The 17,727-nt window shown below is 38.2% G+C and overlaps 1 protein-coding gene across 27 annotated transcripts in view; it reads right to left on the reverse strand.

The window, feature by feature from the left end:
- The window catches only part of Mast4 (microtubule associated serine/threonine kinase family member 4), a 594,077-nt gene that overhangs the window by 81,036 nt on the left and 495,314 nt on the right, over positions 1–17,727 (reverse strand). The window lies entirely within an intron of this gene.

A 17,727-nucleotide genomic window follows, 5' to 3' on the forward strand; every position in this document is an offset into this window, starting at 1 on the left:
CTGTCTGTCTGCCTATCTCTTTGCCTCTTTCTCTCTCTGTCTGTCTCTCTTTCACTCATACAGAGATATGTCAAAAATAATCATAAAATACAAGGAAGAAACCAGCCATCTAGACCTATTTCTAAAATGACCCAGATCTATCCTAGCATCTCTGGAGCGGCCAGCAGGATCACCCCTTGTCAATATTTTCCTCAACAGTCTCTCTGCTCCTAAGTGATGGACTGCCTGGCCAGGCATCCTCCAAAAGCCACAGCAACACAGAAACTGGCAGCACGTGTTCCCCAAGTCCTTCAGAGGCAGAGTGGAGTGCTGATTGCTCAAGGAAGGAGGGCAGCTCCTCTGGGGCTTGTTACTTTCTCCATTAGCCCACTCAACCTGCTGCTGATCATTGAGAAAGCTTGGCAGGCAGCTGGCGAGGGCAAGTTCAAGACACTCCAGACCATCATGCTTCCCTCTGCATGTTTAATTAGACTGGTGGAACTGTCTGAGGAATGCATGTGGGCCAGTAGCTGGTTTCAGTAAGGAGGTGAGGAAAAGCTGTAAAGCAATCCTGTGCATTCTTGGAAAATGGAAAATAAACCAGGAAGATGTGTTTCACTCCTAACAGCAAGAGAGTTGGCACAATACTGGTTTCTTAGTGAAAGGGACAACTGTAATCAGCTCTAAGGAATAGAAGATTTCATTTTGCTGTCAGTACCTGGCTGTAAAGGTAAACAATTTATTATCATTGTGCAAAAAAGAATAGACTAACACATTAAGGAAGAGAAGTTTAGTGTTACCTTGAGGACTTCTGGAGTGGCTACATCTCTACTGAAATTTTTCAATTAACTTAAGGTTGCAAATTTTATAGTGATGCCTTCAACAGATGCCATTAACTTTATGACAGACAGCACAATCAAAGCAATTCAAAGAGGAAGTGCTGAGAAGCCTAGATTCTTTATGGAGAGGGAATCAACAAACATTCTTCCCCCTGCTGCAATGAAATTTATCATGCCTTTGCATCTGGTCTTCCTTGGGCCCCTGGAGAAAAGGATTTTGGTTTTTTTTCCATCCAGTAAACAAGGATTCATTTTTGTCTCTTTATCTACGCTGTTAAATTCTGTTATTTGTACTTCTCTCAACAGCCTTCATTTGCCACCCCTAACTTACATAGTGCGGAGTGATCAAAATACATGGTGAGTGTTTACATTTTAAAAAATTATTATAGTAAAAGACACACTGCCATTACTCCTTCTCAAAATACTCCCCCTGGCTTCAAACACACTCATCCCGTCATTCTCCTTTCTGAAGCAGTTCAGGAAGTTCTGTGTCATGAATGTCTTTATGAGCTATGATAAAAAATGCAGTGAATGCTGCTGCCAAGTGTTATTCAATGGAAAAGCAGGCTTGTTAAAAACATTACAGTGTGTCCTCATCCACCTTATTCATCAGACCTGCCACGGTGAGACTTCTGACCCTTTTCCAAAGTCAAAACGACTATGAAAAGTAAGCATTTTGAACTGATTGAGGACATCCTGGCTGATATAACTATGCAACTAAAGACAAGAAAAAGGACTTCCAGAACTGCTCCAGAAAGTGGCAAGAACAATAAGATTGTTGTGTGTTTGAAGCAAGCCGGAGTATTTTGAGGGGAATAATGGCAATGTTTTCCATTACACTGACTATTATATCCCATATTCCTTTAAAACCCCCGATATTTTAAGAAGGCTAAAAAATTTGCTTTCTAAAGCAAATGTTCTAATGCCAGAACTCTTTGCATATATTTTATTTCTTTTTATTTGGGAAAAAATATGCACTTTGTTCACAAACCACATAGCATAAATTACCATTAAATTATTTGGAATAACAAATGTTAATTTGAAGCCAAATTTTGAGAAAAAAAAATCCCTGTGACTTCATTCATTTAAAATGAAATAATAAAACCAAGAAAACCTGCCTCAAATTCTTAGCTTGTGTTTTTCGTAAAGAAAATATTATACTGTATCTGGAAATTCAAGTGATATCTACCAGAAATTTTAGAGAGCTCAGTAACTATTTTAAAAAATCTGGAGGGGGAATAATCGAGGCATTAATTCTTTTCACTTTTAGAGATTTTAATAAGTGTCCCTCAGGAAACCATGTAACATTTTATACTGCATGGTAACTCATCACCTTGAGGTTTGATGGGCAGAGATACAGAGGCAAGTTGATCTAACTGCTCTTAAAAAAAAAATCATTAACCATCTCTCATCTTCAGATTTGACCTTTACATCTTCCCTGCCCTTTTACGAGTATTAATTGAATATGTTTTTCACTTTCATCTCATCTACTCCTACACTGCTATAAAATCAAATCCAAATTCCCACATCTTCAACTTGAAGACTATAGAGATATTTGCATTATCTTAATGATTCTTTTTTTCATATAAGATTGAAAGGCATAATGTCTTTTGTTGTGCTGTCGTGGCTGCCTTGATGTCCCAAATCAAATAAAAATATTTACCTTTCATTTTGACTTTAGGGAAGAGTCAAAAGTCACATGGTACCAGATTCAGCAAATAAAGTGAACAAGGACACATCATAATGCTTTTGTAAGCATGCCTTTCCATTAAATGTGGCACTCAGCAACAGCAGTCACCATAATTTTTATCACATCTAGTAATGACATTCACAAAAAAGCACTTCCAGAACTGCTTCAGAAAGTGGCAATAATGAATGAACAAAGAATGAATGAACAAGTATATTCAAAATGTGTGGGTACATTTTGAGAGGGATTAGATTAATGGCAAAATGTCTTTTACCGTAATGATTTTTTTTCATTTAAACATTTACTGTAGTTTTTGATCATCCCTTGAATACATAACACATACACAATCGTGTGTTGCTTAAGGACTAGATGGGTTCTGAGACGCATTTCTAGGTAATTTCCTAACAGTGTGAACATCACAGAATACACTTTCACAAACTATGATGGTAGCCATGTCACAAAGTGACATAATTTTATGGGACCACCACTGTATATGTGGTCCATCAATGTTTTGGCAGTGCAGCCAACAGGACTTGCTGAAAAATGGGGTTAAAAGAATTATGTGATGCATGATTATATGCATTATCATTAAGGGTCCTAAATGTCATGGGGTGTTAGAGAAAGTAAGTGAGAGAGAAGTGGGCCAGATCACCCAAGGACAAGAGCCTACAGCTCAATTTGAAGGCAGTTCAGTAAGCTTTAGATAAAAGGAGGAATAGAAGGGAGGCTAGGAAAACAACTCATACTGCAAGGAGGACAAGAGAGTCTCTCAGCTGGAGAGAATTCAGACTGGTGAAGCCAATGAGCTTGAACTACGTCCGTTGGTCTGAGCCCAGTAAGGGTGTACAAAGGAGTGTCAGAAGAGGAGGAGCTAAGCTACATCTGGATGTGCAAGGCCAACAGAAAGAATACTCTGGTGGTCAAACCAAGTGGAACTGGTGGCAGGTTAGGAACAAGTGATGAAAAAGAGTTTGGACTAAAAGTGGCTGCCATCTCCAATGTGGCAGGACTGAGAGAATAGGATGACAAATCCACTCATAGGGAATCTTGGGAGAGAAGTGCATTGTGGTGGTAACAGAAGAAAAGGGTAACTGATGCAGATGTCACTGTCATTCAGTTTTCCTCAGGGAGAAATTGTAAGATTATCAGATTAGATACGTAGAAGTAAATGTTTGAAGTCTTTGTTCTTATTGGAAGTAAAAATTGATTTCTACTTGGTCTCTGAAGATTTAATGACACTGTTTTGTTATGCAGTGATCAGAATGCTGCTAATTTAGAGCAGATCAAATGATAAAGCATGCTATCTTTATTCTGAACTCAGAGATGAGGTCCTGACTGCTGCACATGTGGACAGTATATGTGCACTCAGTATATGCTCTCAGGCTGAGAGTACATGATGGATTGAAACCAAAGTCCTATACATGACCTTCACTCCTCACAGCACTGCTCTCTGAATTCATCCACCCATCTGCAAAGCAATACCTGAGAGACTCTCAAATGAAAACTGCTGCCAGTTAATTCTCTGCCCATATGTGCAGCACTTGCTTATAACTCCAATCCTGCTGCTCCAGGGATTTGCTAGCTCCTGGATGTTTGAGTGCTCAGACACTTTATTGACCGCTGGTATCACAGTTGATGTCTCTGACCTGGTAGAGAAACCCTGACTACTGGTCAGGCAGTGGGTAGGTAATTAACTCCATGATCCCCATGGGGCAGCAGGATGGCTCATACACGAGCAGTGTAGCAAAACCATCCTTTACCTAACAGCACTACACAGGGTGCCTCATTTTAGAGGCAGTTATTGTTAAGAAAGTGATTTCCAGATTAATTAAATTGTTTGATTGCTTTGTAATTAGGTTGGAGAAGTCCTGTGTCTTTACCACAGAGAAGCAAGCTGCAAATCCTTTTTAAAAGGCATATGCTCTACCCACTATAGATTATTAATGTGCTTTTAATAGCTATCTGTTCACAAAATGATCATTTCTGATGCCCTGATTTTCTATCAGGACTGAGGGAATCCAAGAACTAATGAAAATTGGCATTTGAAACTCCAGGTGGATCAAAGAGTAAGCCTCTGCTGAATCCTTGTCATTATTTGATGATCTCCTTAAATGAGTTGTGATGTTCACACCAAAACAATCAGTGGGGTTTTTCTTACTGCTTTGTGGGGGATCCTTGGCAACACATGACAATGCTTAAAAATTCTGACACCAAACCTCAGGGAATCAAATCTAGGATCACGTTGCAAGATGAATGGCAGCAAGTCAAGTGGCCACTAGATCACGGATGCTGGACCCGCTGACTAGAGCATTATGAAAGTATCATCTAAGTCATCAGGGAACTTTGACAGAACCTTGTACTGAACCTGCACAGGTGACCTGTGAAGAGAGTCGCAGATCTTCCTTTCATTTACACATATGTCTCAGAAGCTGGCTCCTCTCCAGATATAATTGGAGGATATTAATTAAACCCGGGCAGCTGTTTAGGCTCTCAGTAGCCAAGGAATAATCTTTGACTGGCTGTCAGTGGAAATGTCTCTGGGTAAATCTTGAAGCATTCACAGCTGGCCAATGAGTAGAAGTAGACAAATATGCTTGGGTTTTTAAGCAAAATGAGAATTATACACAATGAATAATATCTTATATATGTCTTCTTATAATCTGGGTTGTCTGTATCTCTCTTGGTGGTCCCTATCCCTGTCTTTCTATTGCCAGCACCACTACCCACTGCTTCGGCAATTCAGTCAAGTAATATTTATGTCTTTTACCACATAGAATGGGATGACATGAGAGAGGCCCTTGTAGCTGTTCTGTGGCCAATGGGTTATAAACAGGCAAGTGTGGAAGCAGGGAGATCAGTTAGGAAGCTACCACTGGAGACACAGGAGAGAAGCTAATGGTTTTTGCAAGGCGACTGCAGGGACATTTTGGCAGCAGAGCCAACAGGATTTGCAGAAAAATGGGACATATGGAATGAAGTGGGAAAGAGTAAATAAGGATAGTTTCCAGATTTTAGGACTAAGTAAAGGGGTAGATGGTGGGGAAAACAGAGATGGAGAAGACTGAGGGGAGGTGTGGTTGGGAGGGTGACAGAATTAAGAGCAAACCTGAATACCTATACAGGCTATAGGGCAGCGATCATCCTCAGATATGTTTAAGTGTATCAAAATGTAGTCATTCCATATTTTATGCAATGATATGTAACAGAGTTACATTTAGTTGTAGTTCTTGTATACAACATCCATATTACCTAAACATTTAAAAATTCTGTTTTCTTATTATAGGTTAGAGCAAATACTTTTCCCACCTCCCATTATTTAGTGCTCAATGAACATCATGGCCTTGATTTGTTTCACACCTTCAAACAAGTCAATAGTGCTAGAAAAGGTTTTTAGAGAAGAAAAACTCCATAGTCTTCATATAAAGTTCAGGTAATAATTTTGTTTTGGCTGTCATCTACATAAGTCAAGGGAATACAACGATATGCATAGTATATTCCATTTCTCTCTTCCTGTCACTAATTCATAACTCTAAATTCTGGTGAAGGATAAACTCTGGTTATACACAGAAAGTGTATTTTGAGATCTCAGTGCCTAACCGAGCTCCTATTATATAATAAACTAGACACACATTGGTTTCTTTCTAATTCAAGAATTATGTACTAAGTTCTTTTTATGCACAGACCTATGAGCTACCTACTAGAAGAAACAGACTAGAGGCAAGGAGTTAAGAATCTACTGATGGAAGTAGATATTCATATCACTACCTCTAGACTCATCTTGCAAAACCAATTCTGGATTCTTACACATGTGAAAAGGAAATTTTTCTAATGATAGCACAGAATGTACTCTTTCACAATAGAGTGATAAATGCACATGTAATATTTTCCAAGGAATGACTGATGGGATCACAGAGTGCAAAACATGCAGGGAGAGGGCCAGGGATTTAGCTCAGTGGTTTCGTCACCTGCTGTGCAAGCGCAAGGACCCGAGTTCGATCCCCGGTACCAAAAAAAAAAAAAAAAAAAAAAAACCATGCAGGGAGTAGAAGGGAGATTCACTAGAAGGGCAATTTCTGTGTCATGAGAATTACAGATGTCTATTGTTACCATCCCATGAAGCCATTCCTCTGCAATTTGTGTACTGTATTTGATTTGTGTTTTTTTTTTTTTTTTTTGGTACCAGGGATTAAACTTGGGACCTAGCACTTTCAAGGCAGGTGGCGGAACCACTGTGCTAAATCCCTGGCCCTGTATACTGTATTTGAAACGTGGTAGCATTGACACGAATCCCTTGGAGATGCATCTAATGGGTTCTTGAGAATGTTGTAGCTCTTCATTGACCCTTTCTTATTACTCTGAATTGATGTCACATCTCAAGGTGATCCCCAGGAAAGACTGGTGAGTGTCAGGAGTGATGAAGAAAGTTGACTTCTAGTTGTATATTTTCCTTCTGTTTATAGTAATTCATCTTCCCAGCAATACAGAAATTATTACTTTTATCCTTTGTTTAATGTTGTGAGTATCATTTGTAAGGTCAAGGAAGGGAAGGGAAGAACACAGCCAATGTAACACATTCCTCAATTTCATGCAAATACATTAAACTTTATAGTAGCTAATTAGTCTGAATCTGGGTAAGACTAAGTTAAAAAACATAACAATGTATACATGTTATTTTTTATATCTGACAGGAAGGGATTTCAATTCATTAGCATAATTAGATACAAAGAATTTCCCTTTTTACCTAGAAGATAGGAAATGTTATCAAGAAATTGGGAGGAGGCTCCCTGGCCGCCATTTCACCACTCCCACAGCAGCGGAGGGGAGTCCATCCCAGCACCCAGAAGGAGGCTCCCTGGCCACCATTCTACTGCTCCCAGGGCAGAGGAGGTGAGCTGTGCTGGGGCCAGCACCCCCCCCCAACATGGAAATGAGAAGTCACGTAAACAAGCCTCAAAAACAGACTTCTGAATCACCTACAACAACCCCAAAGGGAAATGAGATGGAACAATCTGATACTCAACCACCTGGACTCCCTAACCTGGAAACAAAAGAGGATCTGGAAAAAATGAAATAAGAAATAATTTCTCACATAAAAGCAGAGATTGTACCCATAGTGCAAGACATGATTAATAAATCTAGAGAGGACACAGGTTAAAAAAATAGAGGAGCTGAGGAACATGATGGAATCCCAACATAGGAAACAAATGGAATCCATAAAACAGATACAAACAGATTTCCAGGAGATTAAAATCATTATTGAAAGTCTATGCAGCAGAATGAACCAATGTGAGGACAGAATTTCAGATACAGAAGATAAGATTGCAATTAGTGACCAGGAAAAGAAAAATTGCTTTAAAATTGTAAGGGGCCATGAGAAATCAATCCAGCAGCTGCTAGATGATGCAAAGAAGAATAACATAAGACTCATTGGAGTCAATGAAGAAACAGGAGAGTGTGCAGATGACATAAAAAAACTGTTCACAGAAGTGATGGCAAAAAACTTCCCAAGGAGGGGAAAAGAACTTGACATACAGATAAGTGAAGCATATAGGACTCCAAATAGCCTTGATCAAAAAAAATCTACACATAGGCATATAATAGTTAGCATTCCAGAAACCCAACAGAAGAACAAAATTCTACAAGCAGTGAGAGAAAGGAAACAAATCACCTACAAAGGAAAGCCCATCAGAATCACAGCAGACTTCTCAATGCAAACCTTCAAGGCAAGAAGAGGTTGAAGTGATGTTATTTCAAGCCCTAAAGGAAAACAGCCTCCAACCCAGATTGATGTACCCTGCAAAATTATCTTTCAAAATTGATGGTGACATAAGATACTTTCATGACAGACAGCACCTTAGGAACTTCATGAATACCAAACCAGCACTCCAAAAAATTTTAGACAATGCCCTAGGAAAAGACAATGAGGATCACAACCCCAGGAAGCCCAGCAGAATGAATCCATTGGGCCTGACAAATTAAACGCAAAGGGGGAGAATCCAACAAAAAGAAAAAGTCATGACAAGGCTTTTAAACCTTTTAACTTCATCTCCCTAATGAGTGTATAATTTAAACTTATTATTGTACTAATTAGTATTTTTCTGATTCTAGAGTTGCACACCTTTCCTTGTGCTGTACTGGCTATTTATCATCTTCTTGTGTCTAATTGTGTTAATTGGGTTGTCAATTAATCAGCTGTAAGAGTTCTTTATATATTCTGGTCATAGGTTATATGCATTGTAAATATGGTCAGTTCAAGGACCACTTTTCATTTTAACGATGTCATTTAAAGTTCTAAATTTTGACAGAATCTCATTTATCAGTTTTTTTCTTCTATACATCATATTTTTTTGTTTCCTAGGAAGTTCTTGCCTACCTGAAATTCATAAACATTTTCCCTTATAATTTCTTCTTAAAGTTTTATACTTTTAGGCTTTCATATTTACATTCATAGATCCTTTCAAGTTATTTTTATGTATGGAAATAAAGGGTTGAGGTTAATTTTTTATATATGGATACTAGATGTTCTAGTGCCATTTGTTGAAAACACTATCTTTTCCTCAGCTCTAGAATTGAGTTTATATTCTATAAAATGCTAATGTTAAATAATCTTTCAAAACTCAGTGGACCATGTATGTGTGGTCCTATTTGTAGATTCTCTGTTTTATTCCAATGATCTATATGTCTTTCCTTACACCAACACTGCCTTGATTACTGTAGCTTTAGAGGAAGTCTTAAAATTAGGTACTAAACATCTTCCAACACTGCTTTTTTTTTTTGCTTTTCTAGGTCCTTTGTACTCCGACATAACTTTTAAATTTCAATATCCAGTTCTTCATTTATAGCAAGTATACATAGACCTGAATTTTTATATATACCTTGTGTTTTCTAATCCTGCTAAATTCAAATACAAGTTCTAGGGGCTCCTGGAGATTTCTTAGTATTTTCTCTGTAGATGATCATTTCATCTACATATAAAGATTTTGCTTCTAACCTTGCCAATCCTATCCTAATGGTGTCATTTTATTGCCAGGCTATTTTGGTTTAGGCCTATGTTTCAAAATTTAATGGACAGATGAGGAATAGGCATATCTGCCCTTGTTCCCCACCTTAAAGAGAAAGCATTTTATTTTCTCCATTCATATAAGGCACTCTCGCTGGAAGTATGGAGTACATGTCTTTGATCTGTTGAGAATGTTCTGTTCTACTTCTAGTCTCCTGATAGCTTTTACCATGAACAGCTGTAGAATTTAGTCCAATACTTTTTCTCCAACTAGTGACAGGATCATATGGCTTTTTCCTTTCCTCTGTTAAAATGATGACTTTTGGGGTGGACCTTCCAATGCTGAATCAACACTGCCATCCCTAAAATAAAACCACTTTCTACATACTGCCAGATCTGACTGCTAATAGTTGGTTTTGTTAAACAAATTTCTATGCATGTTCATACTTTTTTCTTCTATTATCTTTATCCAGTTTTAGGATTAGCACAATGTTGAGTTCCTAAAATGTGGGGAGAAATGTTCCTTCTTTTTTCTGCTTTAAATGTTTGATATAATTTATGAGTTAAAATGTATATGAGCCTGTTGTTGTCATATAGGTAGGTTTTCAAGCTAGGAATATACTTTCTTTAATAGGTGCTATTCAAATTTTATATTTCTTCCAGAGTTAGTTTCATTAATTTGTCTTCCAAGGTACTTCTTAGAAGTTCTCAAATTTATTTCAAAAAAGGTTTTTGTAATATGCTTTCTATATCCTTTTAAATTCTGTAAAATCTGTGGTAATGTCTCCTAGATCTTGACATTGTAATTTTAAAAATGTATAACTGATATTATGTAATAGGAAGAAAAGGTCTAAAGAAGCAGGGGAAGTGGGAGGGGTAGGGGAAAGGAAAGAAGGGAAAAGAAAAAATATGAGAAAAGGAACAAAATGTAAACAAAAGTCTTTGCAAATAGGGAAGGGTGAGGGGGTGAAGGGAGGGCCGGGGAAGGGAAAAAAATAAGAACCAAGATACTCATGTAATGGTACAAGATCCCAATGATCTATGTAAATGTATTTTATACCTAAAATGCATCAATAAACTTAATGGGAAAAAAAAGATAAAGAAATTGGTTCTTAGACTTCTTGTTCCAATTGCTGTGTAATGTCTAGCCACAAATGAAAAATTTAAATAAAATGCTGCAAATCCATAAAAGTTCCTAAATGTAACCTAAAGACATTCTCTGTTAGGAACCTCTTCCTTTCAGCTCTTCTTATAAAGTAAATACTAAATTTAAGGTGGTTCTATTTAATAAATTGTAACTATTCCTTTGGCCTCTGATATAAAGGAATTTTATCTGAAAGAAGCAGGACACATGTGAGGTTGCTTTTCCTTTTAATTCATCACTTTTTAGTTTTGAATTCCAGAAATCTGTTCAGGCTGAAAAGAACCAAAGCCATTCAATACTACTGCTTTATAATAAAATAATATAAATCAATCTACCCAATCAGAATACTGACTTTTCAGTTCCTACAAACCATACAGGAGATCTTGGAAATCCCCTGGCTCTGAGACTCTGTCCTCTAATATTTTTCTCATATTCTTCTTTTACATTTCCTTAGATCAATAAATGGTTCTCAACTTGGCCTGTGTATTATAAGCAACCAGGAAGTTTTAAAAATGTTAATGTCCAGACCTATTCATCCCTTTCCAATGACATGATTCTAATAGCCACAGTTGAGAACCACAGCCTCAGAATTTCCTCATGTACTTTGAACCATATCCAAACTTGGACTTGCCCTTTAGAGCTTATTAACTAAGTCATCTTAAAACTTCCTTTCACTTCCTCATTTCTTTCTGAAACTCAACTTCCTACCTTCCTCATTTCAGATAAACTAGACCATTGTCCTTTATATGAATTCACCTTCCTCTGGTCTCTAAGTAGTCTCAAAACAGCAGTAAGATATGAAATCCCTTTCCCCATCAACCCAGACAAATACTATCAAACCATGTCAACACCACGGTGTCCTCTTGGGTTATCTTAAGGTACACATGGCTGTATCTTTTTATTCACAGGGGCTTTGTTCCAAGACCCCCAAGTGGATGCCTGAAGCCACAGATAGTACCGAAGCCTATATATACTATGTTTTTTCCTATACATACAGACCTTATGATGGTTCACTTTACACATTAGGCACAGTAAGAAATTAACAAGCGCAACTTAGATTTTGGCTGCATACAATTGTTTCCCTTTCCTTATTAAGTAAAGGACTTTTTCCTTTCCTTTAAAGAAAACATGTATATGGCTTTTCCTCAGCTTATCTGAATTGCCAATATCACTTTGAGACTATTAAGTAAGTGCTACTAGAACACAAGCACTGGATTTTATGGATGGTCATCCGAAAACTGAGAGGGCAGGGGCCGAGAATTTAGCTCAGTGGTTCTGCCACCTGCCTCCCAAGTTCAAGGTCCCGAGTTCATCCCCTGGTACAAAAAAAAAAAAAACAAAACAAAACCTGAGAGGGCTACACCTGACATTGTGATGATTCATGTCCTGGGCAGGATGGAACAGGACAGTGGGGGATTTCATCACACCACTCAGAACATCAATTTCAAACTTATAAACTGTTTACTTCCGAAATTTCCATTTAACGCTTTGTACTACAGTTGATCACGGGTAATTGAAACCACAAAAAGTAAAACTGTGGATAAGGAAGCACTACTGTATGTAGCTCTCACCACACAAATCCTACTGCTATTCTCTTTTAGATTCACCCAATCATATCTACAAATTTCTCTTCCTCTATAATTGGAATCCATCCCAACCCTACACTAAACTGTGTATTATTCCTTTGTTTCTGGGTTAAGATTAAGAATCTCTTTAAAGGGCTGAGGATTTAGCTTAGTGGTTTCACTGCCTGCTGCGCAAGCCCAAGGACCCGAGTTCAATCCCCGGTACCCCCCCCCCAAAAAAAACTCTTTAAAAGGAAAACATTCGTTAACCATAACACTGTTTTTGTTTTTGGGGTTTTTTTTTGGTACCAGGGATTGAACTTAGGACCTTGTGCTTGCGAGGCAGGCAGCAGAATCACTGAGCTAAATCCCCAGTCCCATAATGCTGTTTATACTTTTACTCCCATTGCAATCATTTGTTCAAACAAGTATCATCACTACCTAACAATACATCAATGAATTATTTTGCTTAAATTTTGTGCATTTCCAGCCTCCCCTTTTTATAGACAGAATGCCTATCAGTTGATTCGTGTGATTTTAGAATATTTTAATTTAGTAAGACAGTTAAAATCAAGGCAACAGGTCTGAATTCAACCAGTGATTATCAGAAACTCTTCTCTGAAGGAAAAACTAAACCCACAGAAGGTGCATATTTGGGGATTCTAAATCATTTGACAGCACTTCTCCAGAGTCAATTTAAGGTGGATACATTGCTAATCCCAGAGAGTCAGATGGACGATTAGGAATTCTTTCAAGTGATGTTGGCAGAGACAGTGATTGAAATGAAATGACAATTCTGAAGACTGTGCTTAAGCCAGAGTTTTGTTTCCTGAGAATACTCAAGGGATTAGAGATGGCCATTAAGTGTGGGTGTCAGGTCAGGTGTGACTAAGAGACAGAAGGGCACCAAGGCAGGTGTGATCACATTTTTCTGCTTTTTTGCTATAATGTGGCAAGCTGTTGGCAACCTTTGGAGAAAGAAGGATGGATCAGACCATGCCCTGACACCCACACTATGTTCTCACCCACCAGAACATAATGGAACTTTGCTCACAGTGCTAAGTGTAAACTGCCGAAGTCCTGAATGGGCTCACAGGAGCAACCTTCAATTTGAGTCCTGAAGGATAATAGTAGAGAGAAAAGTGAAGAGGAAATAGAGCAGACAGACAGACAGAATCCTAAAAGTGAACAGCATATTTTTATGTATTTCAATATTACAAAGCAACTGTATGTACATAGTTAGGAAAATTCACACAGTTCAAGTAGGTACATTGGTGCCTTGGTTCACAAACTCAGTTCTCTCCATAATTCTGGCTGCAAACTGAACTAGACTGGATGAGAACCAAATCAAATTTCCCCATAAGGTCGAAATTGAACCTAACCACTAAATTTGATTTGGTTCTCATCCAACTCAGTTTGTGACCAGAATCACGGAAAGAATCAAGTTTGTGAACCAGGGTACCACCAGATACGGTAAAGATGAAAAATCTCAAACTTTGATTCATTACTTTTTGTTGTTGTTGTAGTGGTGCTAGAGATTGAACCCTGGGTCTCACGTATGCATTCAAACTCTTCTGTGCCAGGTTCTCTTCTAGACTTTGGGTACCCATCTGCTTCTCTACTATAACATACTACATTGTTTGAATCTACTTATACAGAAACACACACATAAACACACACACACAAACATGTATGAACCAGCATGTATTATGTATATAGAAAATTCCCCCCAAATGATACCATGCCATATATAATGCTATTTATACAAAGTTCTGAACTTGATGTTTTTTCTTAATCATCTATCAACAATTTCCTGTACTAGCCATCTAAATTCTCATCATTGTTTAGCACCAAATAATACTAATATTTAAAGATATTATTGGATATTTATACTGATTTTAATGTTTTGATGAGTTAATAGCTTTTGAATATTTATATGATCATATTCAAAAGCTAAGTTCCTAGAAGCAGAACTGTTGGGTATGAATATATTTTTCTTGTTGGTCTTTACAGCTAAGTTGCTCTCCAAAAACACTGTGCTCATTTATATTTCCACTAGCAGAATACAGGAAGATCCTTTCAATATGTACTTTTTCAGATTTTGATAATTTTCTAGATGGTATCACATTATTTATCATACTTTTCTGTATTTTTCTAGCTGTATAATTAGCAAAATTGTACATATTTCAGGTGTACATATTTTGTGCTACATAATAGGTTATAATTAAGCTAATTAACACATCTATTACCTCATATAACATTTCTTTAGTTTTTTTTTAAACTCTTTCCACATTAAGGGTGTTCTGTCAATACACTGCATATGTTTTTCTCTTTGTGGAAAATTTTTTATAAAACCTATCAACCATGTTCTTTCATGGCCATTAGGTTGTGTACATTGTTTGGAAAGACCTTCCTTATTGGTGAATTCTTTCCTTTTTCTTTTTTTTGCAGTATTGGGGATCAAACTCAGGACCTTGCACTTGTAAGGCAGGCACAGCACCACTGAGCTATATCCCTGGCCTGGTGAATTATTTTCTAAATGCATCTACATTGTGTCCTAGTACTTTCATGGTTTTTTATTTATAGGAGGTTTTTTTTTTTTTTTTTTTGGTACTAGGGATTGAACTCGGGACCTTCTGCTTATGAGGCAGACGGCAGAACTACTGAGCTAAATCCCCGGCCCTATAGGAGGTTTTAATATGAGGTAACAGCCCCATTTAGCTCTATTCCAAATGGTTAACTCACTGATTAAAACCTATTTATTGGCTTGAATTATCTGCAGTTGTCCCAAGGAGTTAAGCAAGACACCCTTATGGGATGTGAAGTAACTGGTTGCTGTGGATGTGGGCCAGTGCTTGGTAAGCAGCACAGATGAGAAAGAAAGGTCAAACTACAGCAGTCCAGGGCCAGCTGAAAACATCCCCTTGAGGAGCATTCCCATGATTCTTTTCTGGGATGCGTCTCCTTTTTTATCAAGTATTCCAGGTGCTTCTGAGGCACACTAGAGTTTCTGAATCTCAGCTTCTGAACAGTGATCTTAACCTTGGCTTCACATTAAAATAGCTTAGAGAACCCAAAAAACCCAAAGCACAAGGCACACTGCAACCCAATTAAACCAGAATGGGCAGGGGACAGGGACAGCCATTGTTAAGGCTTCCCAGGTGAGTCCAGGGTATATTCAAGTGTCAGAAACACAACTCTAGATTCTTTTTAAAAAGTAACTTTTACAGTTTAAGTTTTTCTGTAACTGTACTATGTATCAGGTTCCCTGGGAAACTTTTAAAAAGATAGACACTGATGCCAGGCTTGATACCTGAAGTTTCTGACTTTAATTGGACTGGAATGTTGGTACTCTTTAAAGCTCCAACAGTGACGCCAATGTGCAGCCAGGCTTTAGTACCTAAAGTAAGAACTCCTCCCACTGTCTGTGCAGGAGGATGACACCCAGGATTTGTGGCCACACACTGCTGGGCACCTCCAATAGTGACAGCACTCCTATGTCTGGGTTGGAGCCGAGAGCTTGTATTTTTTAGCCTGCTACTGCTGTTATTCTGGAAACCACTTTAGGGACACTACACTTGTGTGTATCATGATGAACCAGGGGATGTTTTACTTTAAAAGATATAATAATGTTGTTGCTTTTGAAATATATTTGCTCTAATATAGAAGAGAGCTCTGAGAGAAGTGGGGCACAGGAAGTTAGAGCATGCAGAAAAAGCAATCCTAGTGTTGTAGTCAGGCTCTGCAAGGGAACAGATTTAATACAGAACACATAATTTATAGAATTACTGTATAATATTCACCCAAAAAGTCAAATGCAGAGGAGTGCAACAGATCTGTCCATGCACTGGAGACCTGAAGAAGAATCCAGCTGAGGGTCTGGATCCATAGCAATGTCCTGCACAAGTCCAGCTACAGGCCTAGAGCTCACTGCAATGTCTCATGCAAGTCAGTATGGAAGACCTGCCTGGGAAGGCCTAAAGGCCAGTGAGGGAAGCCTAGAAAACCTATGATGGTGAGGGGAAGGGTTTGTGCTACCAGACTGAGTGATCTACATTGGAGCCAGGAAGCAATGCTCAAGGCGAAGATCAGGGCTCCCCTGAGGAGAACAGCAGCCATTCTCAGTGACAGCTCACATCAGGAAAACCAGCCACAGCAAGCTTCTCCAAGAAAATCAATAGCCTTTGATCTTCCCCTCCAGTTCTCTTTTTATGCTGTTGCCAACAATCCTCAGGTGGGTCTTCCACACCAGACAAAGCTGATTCAGTTCAGCTAGGTGGTCCAAATTGACCATTAGTTAACCCATCACACCCAGTTTTCCACTTGCAAAATCCCTGAACAAGTGGCTTGCGGGGGTGGGGTGGGGGTGGTGGATGATAAAGCACATTTCAGAAGAAAAGTAGGAGAGATGTGTAACAAAAAGTAATATTGAGTGCTGCCTGCCTCGCAAGCACAAGGTCCCAATTTCGATCCCCGGTACCAAAAAAAAAAAAAAAGTAATATTGAGGATGGTGGTTTCTGTCCCTATGTGGATGATGTTGCTAATCACAGAGAATACACAGAATACATGATGAGGAATTTGGAATTGGATAACAGTTGGATTTGAGGTGCTGGTGGGACAAGGATGAGAGAATGCCAGTAATAGAAAAACACAGGAGAAATGTCAGGGCCCAAGATGAAGTTGGGGGAAGATCAGCACAGACCATCTGGGTGAGAGAGTACATGTCACAAGTGAAAGGGTGACAGTATGTAACTCAAGGGATTCCTATAGTTAAAAGTGACAAAGAAACAAGAAGGTACCACCAAGGGCAGAAATACAGAAGCAAATATCACAGGAAGTAAAGGAAGGGAAGTAGTTAAGAAACAGGATATAGTTCCTGTGGTGAATCCTGCAGGGTGCTTGGGCTGAACAATACTTTTACAAAGAAGTCATCAGACGTGCTGAGTAGAGGATGATGGTGGAGCAGAAGGTGCCAATGATGTCAGGCCCAAGTGCATCATCAATTAAAGCTCCTGCTATGTTAGACCTGAATCAGCTTCCCAAGGTTTGAGAGCAGGAATTGCTGGCTCTGCTTTACCAAGACATATAATAAAGAAAATGAGTACAACATCTACTTTGGTTATTAACTAAGCTACAATTTCAAAAATAAGAAATTTCACATTAATAATTTCATATAGTACAATTACAAAATACATCATTAAAATATGTTATCAGGTGGAAAATGGGTGAGATAATTCTCGAGTGGGTAGCTTTTTCATTTTATGATACATAGCTATTGCAAAAAAAATTCTGACCTTTCTTTCACAAGTTAGAGGACTTAAGGGTTTGGGATTTTATTGCATAATGATTTTATTTAGGACATTTAAAAATATTTTTATTAACATATTAATTGTACATATTAATGGGGTTCATTGTGATATTATAACACATGCATACAACATACACTAAAGGAAATTTTAATTAACTTTTTTACTAAAAATGAAGGAAAAATTTCTGTTAAATAATTTTGTTT

The sequence above is a fragment of the Heterocephalus glaber genome, unplaced genomic scaffold (assembly GCF_053883595.1).
Source record: "Heterocephalus glaber isolate CG9 unplaced genomic scaffold, H.glaber_assembly_v1.0 deba00001543, whole genome shotgun sequence".
In the NCBI taxonomy this organism is placed as follows: domain Eukaryota; kingdom Metazoa; phylum Chordata; class Mammalia; order Rodentia; family Bathyergidae; genus Heterocephalus; species Heterocephalus glaber.